The following is a 15148-nucleotide window of genomic DNA, read 5'->3' as shown; positions in this document are numbered from 1 at the left end:
GACAAATTTGAAAGGTTTCTTTAATGGAAGAAAAAGTTGTGAGATCCCAGGGAGACGCTACTCCTCTGTCACAGTTTCATAAGCCTCAAAGCAACGTACCACGAACAACCTAGGATGATCCGGAAAGGTCGGATAATGCACTACTCTAGTATTGGATTTTGTCCATAGGCCAATTGTAAAGGACACACCTTCCCACGAGAAGACACATCTAGCGCTCGTACATCTGATACTCGTTTACAAGAGATCTGGCACAAAAGCATGGCCAGCTTTCTCATTAGTTCTTTCTGTGAAAGATACCAATTATCCTGCCAGGATTGGAATAGTCTGTGGACTATATTTACATCACATAAGGAGGAATACTCTGGACGTGGAGGAAAAGACAGTCGAATGCCCCTCATCAATCTACAAACCAAATCTCACCCACCGGGATCTCATGTAGGAGAACATCACCTACAGAGATAGTGGATCGACTGGCATTAATTGAAGGGTAAGCTAAGCCTTTCTCTGCCAAATACGAAAAATTCACCATGTGAATCGCACCTGCCCTCAAGGGATTGTAACCCCGTCGCAGACACCAACATGACCACTTGTGCCAGGCCGAATTGTATCGTTTGACCGTGGACTCAGACCATGCCTTTCTGAAAAGCGAGGTAGCCCCACTGAAAGGCCAGGGATTTCCAAACGACCCCTGTAATCTTCCATGCCATGAGGCTCAGGGTCCCCTCCTGAACCAGAGGGTGCAACCTTTCGTTCGAGCTAGTCAGCAGAAGGAGTCTGGGCTAGTGAGATTGGAAAATCCATAGAAAGTTCCAGCAGAACTGGAAACCAGACTTGCAATCTCCAAAGCGGTGTCACCAGGATAACGTCCGCTTTCTGACGTCTGATTAGAGCCGCGAGTCTGGGAATGATGGAGAAGGTGGAAAGGCATACCCTTGAAACGGAGTCCAGTCCAGTAAAAATGCATCCGTCGCTTCCGCAAGTGGATCTTGTCTTCAAATGAATAAGCGAGGTAGTTGGTGATTGAGGCGCGAGCCAAACAGATCCACTTGACATGGGCCCCAATGTCCCATGAGTTCCCAAAATATTCAGGGATCCAACTTCAAGGCACTGTAATCCTGCAAGTGTTTGGAATGCAATCCACCGGCTCCTTTTTGGAGGAGTTCTGCCACTTCCTTGTCAACCACCTGCGATCCCTCTCACGAGAAGGCCAGAGGGAGAGTACGAGACCGTTGGCGCAGTAGGCAGTAAAATTCTATGTGAAACCCAGTAACCATCTGTAGCACGCAATCATCTTGTGTAATATCTGCCCACTTGTGCAGGAACCCTTGCAACCTTCCCCCCACCCGCCCACCCTCCCTCTGGTAGGAAAGAAGGGGTATGCCTTATCTGTGACACCTCCTGGTGCCGTGTTGGCTCCACGGAAACCACCTTTCCTGTCACGGACCTTGCCACGTCCTCTCGAGGGGTAGAAGCCCCCAAACCGTTTCTGGTCCTGGCACTGCATGAAGCGTTTAGTCTGGAGCCTGTGGGGGTCAGGATTGGTCACTCGTCCGGAGGTGTGCCCCCTACCTCTTCCGGCCCCTCCAAAGATTTGCAGGCTGAACACTTTGATAGATTGCTGAGCCTTAATCGAGGGAGGAGAAAGTGTTCTCGAACAAGGAAAGTTATTTCATGAACGGCTCTCCGAAGAGACCTCCGTTCACCACTGGTCCAGCTTCCATGGTAGCTAGTTCACCATGTCTGAGCTTAATTTTAATGAGCAGAGAACGTCTGCGTTCTGTTGAAAGCGCACAATTTGTGTTTCCGAGGAAACAAAGAACACTTTGGGCCCAACCCGAGAATATTGCAGAGTCTATCATATCGCCAGTCTCCTTGGCGTTTTCTGCCATCTCTAGAACTTTAGTGAGCGGCCCCAGGACATCTAGCACCTTATCCTGGCAACACCACCAAGAGTGGTCTAAAAAACTGATTACTTCCTTCCATACTGGTGGGTTTGCACTAGATTGTGCATTGGGAGGTATAATGCTCGCCGCCGTGTCCTTAATAGATTGAAACTTACCGTTACTGTGCTAGGCAAATTTCGATTCTAGGTCAAGACCGGATGCTCAGATTATGCTAGCTCAAAGCTTACTTACCACCAACTGAGCAACGTCCACAACTGGTTTGAAATAAATCCGTGGCGCGCAGCAAGTCCTCCAAATGGGCAGGGAAAAAGCCTTAGAAGCCATTGCAACCCTGGCTGAAGGAGCGCCAAACTGTTTCGTGGCAATACCCGCCTCCTGCATGACACACCGCACCCACCTGGCAATAGTGGGCGAGGAGACTGCTTTGTGCGTTTTTTTTATGGCAAAAAGAAGTTGTCGTTCGCCCGGAGGGCGAAATTCTCGTGTCATATCTTTGTACACCTTGAGGCAGTTCAGAACACAGTTTGAGGACATGTGAAAAAGCTGGATACAAAATAGTTCTCAAAGAAGATTTAGTACGGCGACCCACCGTAAACGTAACCCCATCTAGTGAAAAAACTCACTGAGATGTCCAATGCCTGGACGTCAGACTCTGCGACAAGAAACCAGGTATAACAGCATGGCCAACTTGGCCGAAGTTTCCTTCAACGAAAGATACTTGTTGGAGTGCCAAGAAAGGAAGAGATTCAAAACCAGATTAACGTCCCACAAGACAGAATAACGTGGCTCGAGGAGGCAATGAAAGACGAATACCCCTCCGGAGCCTACAGACAAAAAGGATGTTGCCCAATAGAGCTCCCTCGACTGGGCAATGAACCACCGAAATTGAGGAACGCACCACGTGAACGGAACAGTACAGTACAGTACGCCAGGCTGTCTGTCGCAACTTTGCTAGGAAGTTCAGAACTGGAACGACGCCTGCAGCCATGGCATCCAAATCCTGTTGAAGACATCAACGCATCCATTTAGTTCAGGCAGAGTGATAGCGCTTCGAGGTGCTGTCTGCCCAGGCTTTGCATAAGAGGGCCTCAGCTGGTCCCGAAAGTCCTGGGATCGACCTGTGTCGCCTAAAAGCTGCTATGCCATGAGGCAGAGAGAACCCTGGGTGATAAGATGGTGCTGATCTTTGTCAGGATTCAGAAGGAGATGAGGAAACATGGGGGAGTAGGATTGGAAAATGCCAAGAATGTTCCAGAAATACTGGAAATCAAACTTGGGAGCTCCAACAGAGTCACCACCGCCACCTCTGCTCTGTCGGCGGGTCTGGGCCGCAGTCCGCACCACCATCGAAAGGGGGGGCGGGGGGGGGGAGAAGAGGCATAACCCTTCTCCTGACTCCACTCCTGGAGGAACGCATCTATGGCTTCCGAGAGGGGATTCGGCCTCCAGCTGAAAAAGAGTGAGAGCTGGTGATCCAGACAGGACACGAAAAGGTAAACTGAGAATGGTCCCCATAGGTCGTTCAGCCACTGGAAGACATGAAAGTCCAGTTTCCACTGGCTGGAATCCCTCAGATGCCTTGAGTGCCAATCTGCCACCTGGTCGTCCTGACCCAGCAGATACTCTGCTGTCACAGTTATGTGATGAGCCAGGCAATAGTACCAAAACTCCCTTGCCATATTCGCCAGGGCTTGGGAACAAGGGTCCCCCAGGTGGTTGACGTAGCAGACTGCTGAGAATTTGTCCATCTTTAACAGGACACATGACGGCACCGTGTCTCTGGTCCAGCTTCGGACTGCGAACAGCCCTGCCTCGTCTAATGACTAGGCGTAGCCGGTGGAGAATTCCCGCAACGGGCGCCCCAACCCGACCGGCTGGCGTCTGATTCCATAACTAGGTCCAGGACGGACCCGAAGATAACCCAGCCGTTCCAGGCTTCCATGTGGATGAGCCAACAAGACATTTCCTCCTTTACTTCCTCTGAGAGGAGAACCGTCTGATCATATGACAGACCTCTCCTGAGATGATGTGCCTTTAGACATTGTAGGGCTTGATGGTGAAGGGGCCCTGGGAAGATTACTTGGATGGATGAGGAGAGAAGGCCCACCACCCGGGCAATATGACGGAGCGAGGTGGGAGCCTTGGAGAAAGTCTGCCTCAGCACGTGTCGAATCTTGGACATCTTTCTGGATGGCAGACTTGAGGAAGCGTGGAGTGAATCCACGACAAACCCGAGGAACACTATATCTGAGCCGGGATGAGGCCTGACTTGTCCCCGTTGATGACAAAGCCCAACCCCTGCAGGAGGGAAACCGCATGTTGTAGTTGACAGTCTACTTCCTGAGACCTTGTGCCATAAGTAAGATGTCGTCCAGATAAACAATCATACGGATACCGTGGCTCCGTAGGAACTCCACCGCAAGGTGGAGCACCTTTGTGAAGCACCAAGGTGCCGATGAAAGCCCGAACGGAAGGGCTGTAAATTAGTAAATCTGATCTTTCCAGCAAAATTGAAGGAACCACTGATGCGGGCGATGGATGGAGACTACTAGATAAGCGTCTTTGATGTCCAGCCGGACCATTCAATCGCCCGGGGGAAGGGCGTCCCGGAGGAGGTGAATACCCTCAATTTTTAAATGCCGGTAAACCAACCACCTGTTGAATTCCTTAAGGTTGATTACCGGATGTCAACCCCCATCGGTTTTGTCCACCAAAAAGATGTTGCTGAGGAAACCGTTGGGATGCAGAGCTGAGCGACAAATGGCCCCTTTGCGGAGCAACGCGGATACCTCCTTGTCGACCAGCTGTGCGTCGGCATAGAGAAAAAGACGGGACGTGAAAACCCTTCTTGATGGGGAAGATCGTAAAATTTGATGTGAAACTCCCGTATGGTTTGCAGAACCCAAGCGACTGCGGTAACCAGTGTCCAAGTACTCTGAAAGGCGGCCAAGCAGCCCCCGATACATATCTGCGTTGCAGGTAGGAGACTTCCTGTTGGCACCACTGCCGCCTGCAGTGTTTTTGAAGCCACCTCTGCCTCGGAACCGTTGGCCTCGGGTGGGATAGAATTTGTGTAATTTCCGGTGGAGTTATACTGCCCCGCCCAGAGCCTTATTCCCTTAACAGGATTCTCCTCACCACCACGGCTGGTCGCGTGGCCCTACTGCGACCGGCCCCTTGGGAAAAACGCGGCTGAAAAACCCTCTTGATGTTGAACTGGGCCTTGTCCAACGATCTGAATGTAGCCACGAATTTTCCCAGCTCTTTGACAAAGGGGTCGCCGAAGAGGCCTCCTTGCGCCACTGCCCCTGCCTCTTAGGAGACCAAGTCGCCTAATTTAGGATTCAACCTGCTCAGAAAAGAGCGACGCCGTTCTGTCAATAGGGAGCAATGGGCGTTACCTAAAAAGATTACCGCCCGCTGCGCCCAATTCGACAGAACCTCGGGGATATCGTGGTACCTCCACCACATCAAGAATTTTTGTTAGGGGTCCTATGGCATCCAAGAGATTATCAGGACAGGTACGGTAGATGCCCTTCATGTATTTGGCCAGGAAGGTGGTCATCTAGGATTTAAGTAACGCGGGAAAGGCCATCTTCCCCCCTAGAGTGGGACATGGGCACTCTGCCCACAAGACACCCCCTGGTCTCCTTCTCCAGGGGCTTGCGGAGAAGACTGGCACAAACTTAGCCAACTTGTCCGCAGGCGTCCAGGCTGCCGACTGCGGATGGATTATTTCATCCGGGTCCAGCATGCCCGTACTATCCTGAGGCAAAGCGACAGAAGAGCTGGCCAGGCGCCAAGACCGCAAAGACCCCTCCTCGTCATCCGTTTCTGCTGGTGAACTCCCGTCAGGAGACGGGAAGGCTGGCAGAGGGGAGGCAATAGGTTCTGGGGCAGGAAGTGGCGCCGGGGAGGGGACAACTGCCTTAGCTTAAAAAAGCGCTTCTGAGGCGCTCAAAAGCATCTTTGTCCACCGCCTGCACCCCTTACAGACCACCCTCAGCGCAGCACTTCATCCGGGGCGGGGAACCCTCCCAAGGTGTTGGGGTGCTAGCGGGGACCGGGGACCAGGAGTAGGCTTGCGCCAATCTGGCGCAATCCACCACAATGTGAGATTATAGGTGCTCTTCCATAGGGCCCACACCCTCATTTACACACCTGTAAATGGAGTGGTCGACAGCCTCAAAGAATTCATCATCATAAGGAAGGTATTGCTGTACTTCTTCCTCCTCATATATAATCACTCTGCTCCATGGTGCCTGGCAATAGGGAAAAATAGCCAAATAAGCCTTAAACTGAAGGGGAAACCAAAGAGCCACACACATGATGAGCAGAGGTGGTAACCAATTTTTATAGCAGTCTGGTGAAGCCAGAACCAATGTGGGCAGACCGAAGGGCTGCAAAGCGGTTAGCGTGGGATAAAACCGATATGGAGGCTGCACAGACCCCAGATGCACGCAGGCCCTCAGCTAACTGACAGGGTCAAAACGCCACCCAACGCGCACTAAGGAGATGATAACATTATCGTGCAAACATCTGCCCGCAGGCGATTCAACGGCTGAGCCGCAATATGGACCCCCAGCGGGCGTGAAAGGAGATAATGATGGAACAATACAACAAGGTCGTTCACGGTGAGGGAGCACGGGGACAAGGTTCTCGGCGATGCAACTTAATCTGTGGACAAAATCAACCAATGAATCCCGCAATCACCGCCGGCAACAGCTAGTGATAGAATCTGTACTCCGGGTTGCAACTATCACAAAACAACAATTACTAACAAGTGTATACCATAAGGAAGGCGAAAACAACTTAACTGGCTGCGAAGCAGCGAAGAAAGAGGAGGCTTACACAAAAAGGAGGAGCTATCTACCATTCATCAACACTATGAAAAGACTTGTGCTGTAACATTCCCCAATGGACTTATGGGATTTGTAGTTCTAATTGCAGACTTTGTTCGCTTTTTCTTATTTGAATGGTCTTTTTTCCCTATGCTGTTGGGATAAAATCATTTATGTTGCTTTTCTGGCTGCTGTGAGATTTATGTATGTGTTGGACCTGGCCCTTTTGGCAGGTTCACCCCGAAACGTTTTGCTTTTTCCTAGCCTGTTTCTGTGTCCTGGTGTGGATGATTTTAGGCCTCTGCGCACTTTTTCACAGTGGTACAGTGTAAAGTGCGTGTGCTCTCTGTGTATGTGTCGTGAGTGACCTGCCCTCCCATAGGAATGAATGGGGAATATGTATGCCCAGGGTAGTTCCTGATGTGTGGGGAGTGCAGGGTCGAGTTTGATATGTGTGAACTTGTGAGATTGAATGCTGCGTAATGTTGTATGCAGCATGGTTGTGTCTAGTCTAGAAGTACCACTTTTAGAAGTTGGCATTTGTGTAGTGAGTCTGCTGGCACGTGATTGGCTGGTGAGCCTGGCCCAGAGTGCCTGGGCCTGCTTGTAGATTGACTGTCTGGTTTGAGGGTGACAGGGGCTGCAGAGCCCCAGGAGGTTGTCTGAGTCAGCCCGTGGATTAAAGGCAGCATCTGCTGCCAGGGAAGTGGGTGGAGATCGCACCCGATAGTGAGTGAGGCTGTGCCTGCCTGCCACAATGCTGGCTCCACCCCCCCGCTGGGCGACTGTCACCTCTGTCCCTGATACTGACAGGACTTCCCTATAACCAGTTCTAGCTGGTTCTCACACAGACTTCAAAGACTTTTCTGTGTATAAGAAGGGGCTGTGTCCCCTTCCAAAATGTTCTTGTTTTCTGGACTTGAATCTGCCAGGGGCGTGCTGCTGCTTGGGCTCAGGGGAATCCCTGGGTCCTGCCCAGCCCCTGGACACCTGATGCTCTACTGGAGGACTTCTTCCTGGGGGCCCTTCCAGCCTGGCCTGAGGATGGCTGGGAGACTTCACTTGCCCTAGAAGCCTTGTCCTGGAATGCCCTGCAGCTGCTGGGACCCCCCTTGCTGTGGGGGTCCTCTTTGGGGCGTTTTCATGATTTCTGGGCTACCCAGCGCCTCGTGGGCGCTGTATCCTGACTGATGGGCAGAGCGCTGTTGTTGTCCCGGGGGGGGGGGGGGGGGGGGAGGAGCGCTCCCGCCCTGTTATGCCTCGCAGGTGCCTACCCTGCGTTATGCCCGAATATCTCTATTTTTAAAGTAAAGGGTGCCACCCCTTGTTTTGGTGCCCTTAGCGAGTGCCCACCTCGCTGCTATGTTTATTTCTACAACCGAGGGTGTCCACCCCTCGGTTTACCCCGTTGTTTCACCACCGCGGCCCTCGCTCGAAAGGCAGGAAGGCAGGCGCCAAAGCGCCTGACTCGGGCGGGACTTCCGGTTTTGCGAGGAAGTCCCGCCCGCTGCCGCATGGGGATTGGCTGGTGCCCCCGGTAGAGGAGAGAGGAGAGCCCTGTCTGGCTGGTGGAGCCTGCACAGCCGAGAGAGAGGATACTGGCTGCCTGGGAGCCACGAAAGCTCCACATCGAGTCCCGGTCCAGAGATGGGGGACCGGGTTCACAGTGAAGCGGGCGCATTGTGAAGGCGGGGCTCCCATGAGGAGGGAGAGCCCCGCTATGTGCTACCGCCGACGGGAAGGAGAAGCAGCCCCAGCCGGTGAGTGCTTGCGCAAAGCGAGGGGGGTGTCGGGGCACATTGCCGGTGCCCGCCCCCCCTCCGGTGGTACAAGCTTCCTTGTGGGGTGGGCGCTGAGAGGCCCCAGTGAGGCCTCAGTGTTTAGAGCCCCCGAGGCTCCGGGGGCATGTTTGTTTTGAGAGCCCCGAGAGGCTCGAGGTGCCAGTGTTTGTGTTGAGCCCTGCAAGGCTCCGACGGGGAAAGATTGGTTCCCAGAGCCCCGAGAGGCTCAGAAGCGCCACATTTGTTTGGAGAGCCTAGATAGGCTCCGGGGGCAATTTTAGTTAGAGGGGGCGCCGGGGCACATTGCCGGTGCCCGCTCCCTCCTGCCTGCAAGTGTATGTTTAGAGCCCAGAGAGGCTCAAAGGCCCATCGATCTCAAGCCCAGAGAGGCTCAAGGGGGCACCGTTGTTTTAAGAGCCTGTGTGGCTCCAACGTTGGGCACATGTGTTTCCAGATGCCTGTGTGGCTCCAGCAGTGGGCGCAGTTTGCGCCAAAGGGTCAGTGAGGGCCCTGCCACAGCTTTGCTGATGATTCCCAGCTGCCCAGCAATTAGTGGGCAGCTGCACCGTTTAGGTCTTGTGTGTTCCCAGGTGCCCAGCAAGTAGTGGGCACCTGCTACGTTTAGGCTTGTGCTTGGACTGGCGCTGCATGGCAGCGCGCCCTGACATTGAGACTCAGGGCATTCTAGCCCCAACAAGGCCAGTTGGCCTAGGGACTGCCACAGGTGGTGGCTTATGTAGGTTTTGCGCAATTGTATGGTTATTGCACCGCTGAATGTGATTTCTTACATCATGTGTTATTCCTGCACATCTGAATGTTTTTAGACATCATGTGACTTTTGCGCTACTGCATTGTTCTGGTACCTCTGAATGTATTTTTATTGAATCATGTGCTTGATTCTTAACACTGCTGAATGTGTAGGTTTATGCATCATGTGTTTCCCTTTACTACTCCTCTGAATGTATATTTATGCATCATGGGTAAAGTGTTCTTTCTTTGACCCCTAAATGCTGTGTGATACTTAGGTGGTTGTTCTTTTTAGTACAGGTGGTTCTAGTGAGGTCCTGGTCCCCTGCGTGACATTCTCCTAAGGTGTTTAGGGTTGCGTAGGTGGTACTTACCTGTCCCCAGTAGTTACTGAATGTGATTTACAACTGTTATTCTTTTTGCTATACTTACTCTAAGTTCTATAAGTGCTATTTCTATATCTACAAAGTGTTGATTCTGACAGTGGCCCATGTGGCCCTGTCCTGTACATAATCCCTTATGAATGTTGCCTGTGCCAGTTGGCACAATGTACATGTGTGATGTTTATCTGATGTGTGTTTACAATACAAAAGTTATTTTAATATAACCTTGTGTGGAGTCCCTTTGTGGTGTGCCTAGGATGTTGTTGCTGTTGTGCGCTGGCGCAAATGCTTTACACATTGCCTCCGAGTTTAGCCTTGCTGCTCGTGCCAAGCTACCAAGGGGGTGAGCAGGGGTTATCTTGGCGTGTGACTTCCTTGCCCTGACTAGAATGGTGGTTTCTGCCTGGCTTTGGCGTCAGCCTTAGCCTACCAGAAATAGCCAGTTCTAACAGTATGGAATAAAGCAGAGGAAGAAAAGCATAATCGAAGCCTCCGGTCCAGACATAGAATTAGTTTTGTATTGCTTAGTGGCAAATATTTAGTGGTTGTCTGGAGTGTGGCGAGGACTTCAACCTTTGCCTTTTATTGATGCATGACATTAAAATTGCACTGTCTAAATAGGTGCAGTTATAAAGCAATCAGACAGACCAATTATTTTGCGTACAAGGACCATGCTACTTTGTCATCCATGATTAGAGACCATAGTCCTTTGACAACCTGAATACCCAGGTGAACACCAGAGTTGGTGCATGAAGCATCTGTTATAACGGTCACAGAGAGACTGGCTATTTAAAGCTCACTATAGATAAATATTCTGGGTTGTCAACCAACACAGAATGTTACGTTTACACCTTAACACCTGTCAGATCTTCCAGTCCCCCAGAAGCAAACTTGAGTGCCACTGCCGGAGCTGCCTTATATGTTCACAGGTAGAGGCCATCATGTGAAGATAGCAAACCATGGTACTTATTCACTTTATTACAGAAGACAGTTAGAAAATTAGAAAAATCACTGTAGGGCTGTATCCTGAAATACAGATTCGTTTTTTCAAATTGCATTTATACAGAACGCAAGTTTAACAAACTGTCACTCAAACTACATACAGAAAGATAGCTTTAAATATTGAACCTTGACAAAATTAGCATGCATCTTAAACCTTTGTTTAGCAGCCGAGTTATCAAAAAGTCATTACAAAGTTACATTAGTTAGCAGTGCTCAAGTCTCTTGACAATTTCAAAGATACCCCTCCCCATCGCCTAGTGAAAAATGAGGACCCGTACTGGAGGCAAAAAAGAACAACTGATGGTTAGAATGTTGAACCATGTCACTCATTCACTCCAATACAGAGATCTGGGCCTAAATACATTGTTTTGCGGAGATCTAAAATGTCAGACAAATTATTCAGTTCTTTTCACTAAGAGATTTGGCTTTCCATCACAAATCTGTTTTAAGTAGCATGGATGTTTGTATTTGTAAAACAAGAACTCAAGGACAATGTAAACCATAGGATACATTACAGATTTAGTAATAATCATTTTTCTATTGTAGATAATAAAATGCATCCCTACAAGCATTGGAAATAATGAAAGAAATACCCAACTAGAAAATAATTGTTTAGTGGGATATACTTTCAGGTACATTGCTTAAAAAAAAAAAACATTTTAACAATTAAAAAAAAAAAGTTCCCTTGAGAGTACCCTTTGTTGCTTTACTCGTTAATGTTTTCCTAACTAAGGATACAGAGAAGTTTAATACATTTCTTGCCCAGAACCATCACCTGAGGGCTGTAGACCCACCAAAAAGTATGCACTTCGTCATACAATGGACATTTTAATGTAGAGGACATTTTCCTCAAACATTTCCTCATTTCCACACCATTCACCTAGATTGCACGACCAGTCCAAATATTCTGGCCCAGCCGTACATAAAATACTCAATCATTCGCTTTGTGAAAAACACATTTCTGTTTAGGAGCGTGATGGATCAAAAACGCAGTTGTGATAAGTCAAACATTTGGAAAGACCCAAAATCCTGCCTCATGACTGCTTTTCATTTTAGCACTTTAAAGAGGGAACTTTCACATGGCCTGTCATCCGTAAGATTAGCCATCCCAATTTACTTTATAGCTCTAAATTTCGGCTTTTATAAGCCTTCCCAATGGATTTGCACAAAAAGCAACATCTTGCACCTAGAGCCATATTTTTCATAAAAAAGCTTTCTCTGTACAACGAGGTGTGTCCCTACCTCATCTAGAGAAAATACCCTTTCTTCCTTATTTCCTGTGTCCCTCTACATCTGCAGCGTAGAACCCTTCTCATCTGTGAAAGATGATAGGTCTGCAGGATCATTAGTCAAGACTCCAATGCAGAGTGGCGCTTGAACACAAATTGGAGAATCACCCATCACAGTCAGCCTCTTACTTATAGCTGCAAAGGAAATTCAAAAAAAGCTAGCTTCTTGTTGAAAGATATTTTCTTTCATCCAGCCAGCTCACTTTGAAAATTTTCAGCACTGAAACTGAAGACCTTTTCAGCAACTGACCTAGAGCTTTTGCAGCAAGAAAATCCAGAGCGCCCAGTTTTTGGGAGAGACTTGTGCACAAAAGTAATCGGCTTGTAACTTTCATTTTCACAGGGAAAGTTTAATTTGTTTTTAATCATCTTTTGCTCCAACTGACTATCTCTGCTTGGGTCATTATAGGCCAGGATGTTTTGCCAAAATTAAAATCTTTAGTAATTGACCCTGAGAAGTCTCAAATCTAAGATTTAAGGCCTGGTTCCTCATCAGAATATGAAATCTGTTGTGCCAATGGTAAAATATCGATCTAAAGTGTTAGATTTTCTCATTGGTGCAAAAATCTAGGTTCTCTGACAGCAGCTCCAAACGTAGCTATCACTGGAAGCTGATCTCAAATCTATGGCATAACAAAACTCAGAATATTTACTGCCGAGTTTTCAACAGGCATGAAATCCTAAAAGCTTGTCTGTATTGATGTGGTGGGCCAGAGACCGACACAAATCACATTGTGTGTTAATCTAGCCACTGCAACATTTCAGGCAGTAATTGCTTGACCAATACCTACAAAGAAACAAAAAAACATTACTTGCCGATTGAGCCAAAGTTAATTACCACCTCCAGATCAGATCAAAATATTTCAACTGAATTTGAAAGTCAATGCCCAATCACCTCTGCCCTTTATGGGCAGTAGAAACAGGTCACATTTGTTTCTGGCCTAAGACACAAGGGTCATTTTTTCTGTGCTTGATAATTACTACACAACTTCTTAGAGGTAAACTAAATTGGTTCGGAGGTGAAAAGGTAATACCTTCGCCTGTCCCTTGAACCAGAAGATGCATGTATTCTAAATCTAAAAGGTGGAGGGAGGTGACAACAGTGTCAGTGGTAGTATAGTCAGTAATGTGCCACTCTGATCACTAGATTCACCTGCGACTCTGAAGAAACACCAACATAAACAAGCATTTACAATGCAATGGTCTCGGCAGCATTAAAGGTAGAGCTATTGGCATTGCGCACGATTTTTTTTTTTTTAATCATAAATAAATGGCATTGTCATTTACATTGCCAATAGCTTCATCGCTTGCATATGCAAGACCTATTGCATTAGCACTCACACACAAAGTAAATAGTAGAGTGAGAAGTAAGAGAGAATTATTAGTAAAGAGTATTAGAGAGCGATCAGAGCTGTGTGAATAATAACAGCTGTGAGCCCGTGCCTGAGGTGCATCATCAGAGCTGTGTGAATAATAACAGCTGTGAGCCCGTGCCTGAGGTGCATCAGCAGTGCTTGGTGAATAATAACTGCGTCGGCCCCGTGCCTGAGGTGCATCATCAGAGTTGTGTGAATAATAACAGCTGAGAGCACATGCCGGAGGTGCATCATCAGAGCGGTGTGAATAATAACTGCGTCAGCCCGTGCCTGAGGTGCATTATCAGAGCTGTGTGAATAATAACTGCGTCAGTCCCGTGCCGGAGGTGCATCATCATTTATTAAGAAGGCAGTATACGGTCACAATTAGCGGGAAAACGTTGAAAGCGTGATTAAACAGGTGCTGAGAAATGTGTTTTACATAATTCAAATACATACTATTTTGGTGCTGAAATGTTCTTTAATTTTTTATTGTAGAAATACCCCTGACGAAGGGCCTTGGGCCCGAAATGCATTGGGTTATCGTGATGAAATCTATGAAGACTACCGGCATATACTCCTAGCTACCGATTAAGGCTTCGGCATGTTTGTAGCGTATGAGGTTACAGTTATGCTAGTAAAATGCCTCGCACGTGTCGTTGGAGGAATCCTGCATAATGTGAATAATTTGGATGACTTTTTTGAATAAACTTTGGAACTAACTTGGTTTGAAATGTTGCATAATTGATGTGCTTCCATTACCGCTGTGCATCCAGAAATGGGGTAAGAGTTTGCCCCATTGTTCTTGCTGGATATGAATAATAACTGTTGGACAGGCCGCATGTTCGGGCTGTCCCCCCTCCCCGCAATGGGACCGGGACCCTGGCTCTCCCTGCATCCCCAGCCAGAGTCCCCAACCGACCACCCAAAGTACCCTGCAATCCCTCCACTACAAGACACCAGCTCCGGACCCAGCTGGCCCGGGTCACCATCCACACCACAACATCGACCCGGCCGCCATCTTGGGGCACTGCAGCACGAGGCCGCGTGGCCTCAACTCGACCCTAACCCTGGGCCCGGCCGGGCCCGCCACCGAGGCACCAACCTCCCCCCAGGAGGCAGAGTGACCACTTGGCGAGTCAATGGGAGAAGGAATCGTCAACGGCTCTCCTCCGCCAGGTGTCGATCACCCCAGGCCGCCCTGGGCACTGGCTCCACCCCCCTGCTGGGTGTCTGGACTCCCTCATCCCGGACCTCCCGGCCCCCAGGCGCGAGGGTCCGGACATCAAAGGGGACCAGGCCTATAACTGGGGCAGTGCCAGACCAGGAAGGCAGTTGTATCCTGGAGTCGAGAGACCCGAGAAGAACTCATCCGTGACTGGCCTGCTGGCGCTGCCGCGGCCCTCTGCCTCGTGAAACCATCGTCTCGGCCTGCTGGCGCTGCCGCGGCCCTCTGCCTCGTGAAACCATCGTCTCGGCCTGCTGGCGCTGCCGCGGCCCTCTGCCTCGTGAAACCATCGTCTTGGCCTGCTGGCGCTGCCGCGGCCCTATGCCTCGTGAAACCATCGTCTTGGCCTGCTGGCGCTGCCGCGGCCCTCTGCCTCGTGAAACCATCGACTTGGCCTGCTGGCGCTGCCGCGGCCCTCTACCTTGTGAGACTACCATCTTGGCCTGCTGGCGCGGCCGCGGCCCTCTACCTTGTGAGACTACCATCTTGGCCTGCTGGCGCTGCCGCGGCCCGATCCACAGACACTCCAGCTCGAGGATTGTGAGCTCGCCTCTTACCCCTACCTGTACCTATCCGGTACCGAGACTGTCCCGCTACCCCCTTTCCCTACAGAGACTA

General features: G+C 49.6%; 1 protein-coding gene across 1 annotated transcript in view; it reads right to left on the bottom strand.

The window, feature by feature from the left end:
• Positions 1–15148, bottom strand: part of SLC12A2 (solute carrier family 12 member 2) — a 439949-nt gene that overhangs the window by 330026 nt on the left and 94775 nt on the right. The window lies entirely within an intron of this gene.

This window comes from Lissotriton helveticus, chromosome 2_1, assembly GCF_964261635.1.
Source record: "Lissotriton helveticus chromosome 2_1, aLisHel1.1, whole genome shotgun sequence".
Lineage (NCBI taxonomy): Eukaryota > Metazoa > Chordata > Amphibia > Caudata > Salamandridae > Lissotriton > Lissotriton helveticus.
This window is presented reverse-complemented; position numbering and strand designations above follow the sequence as displayed.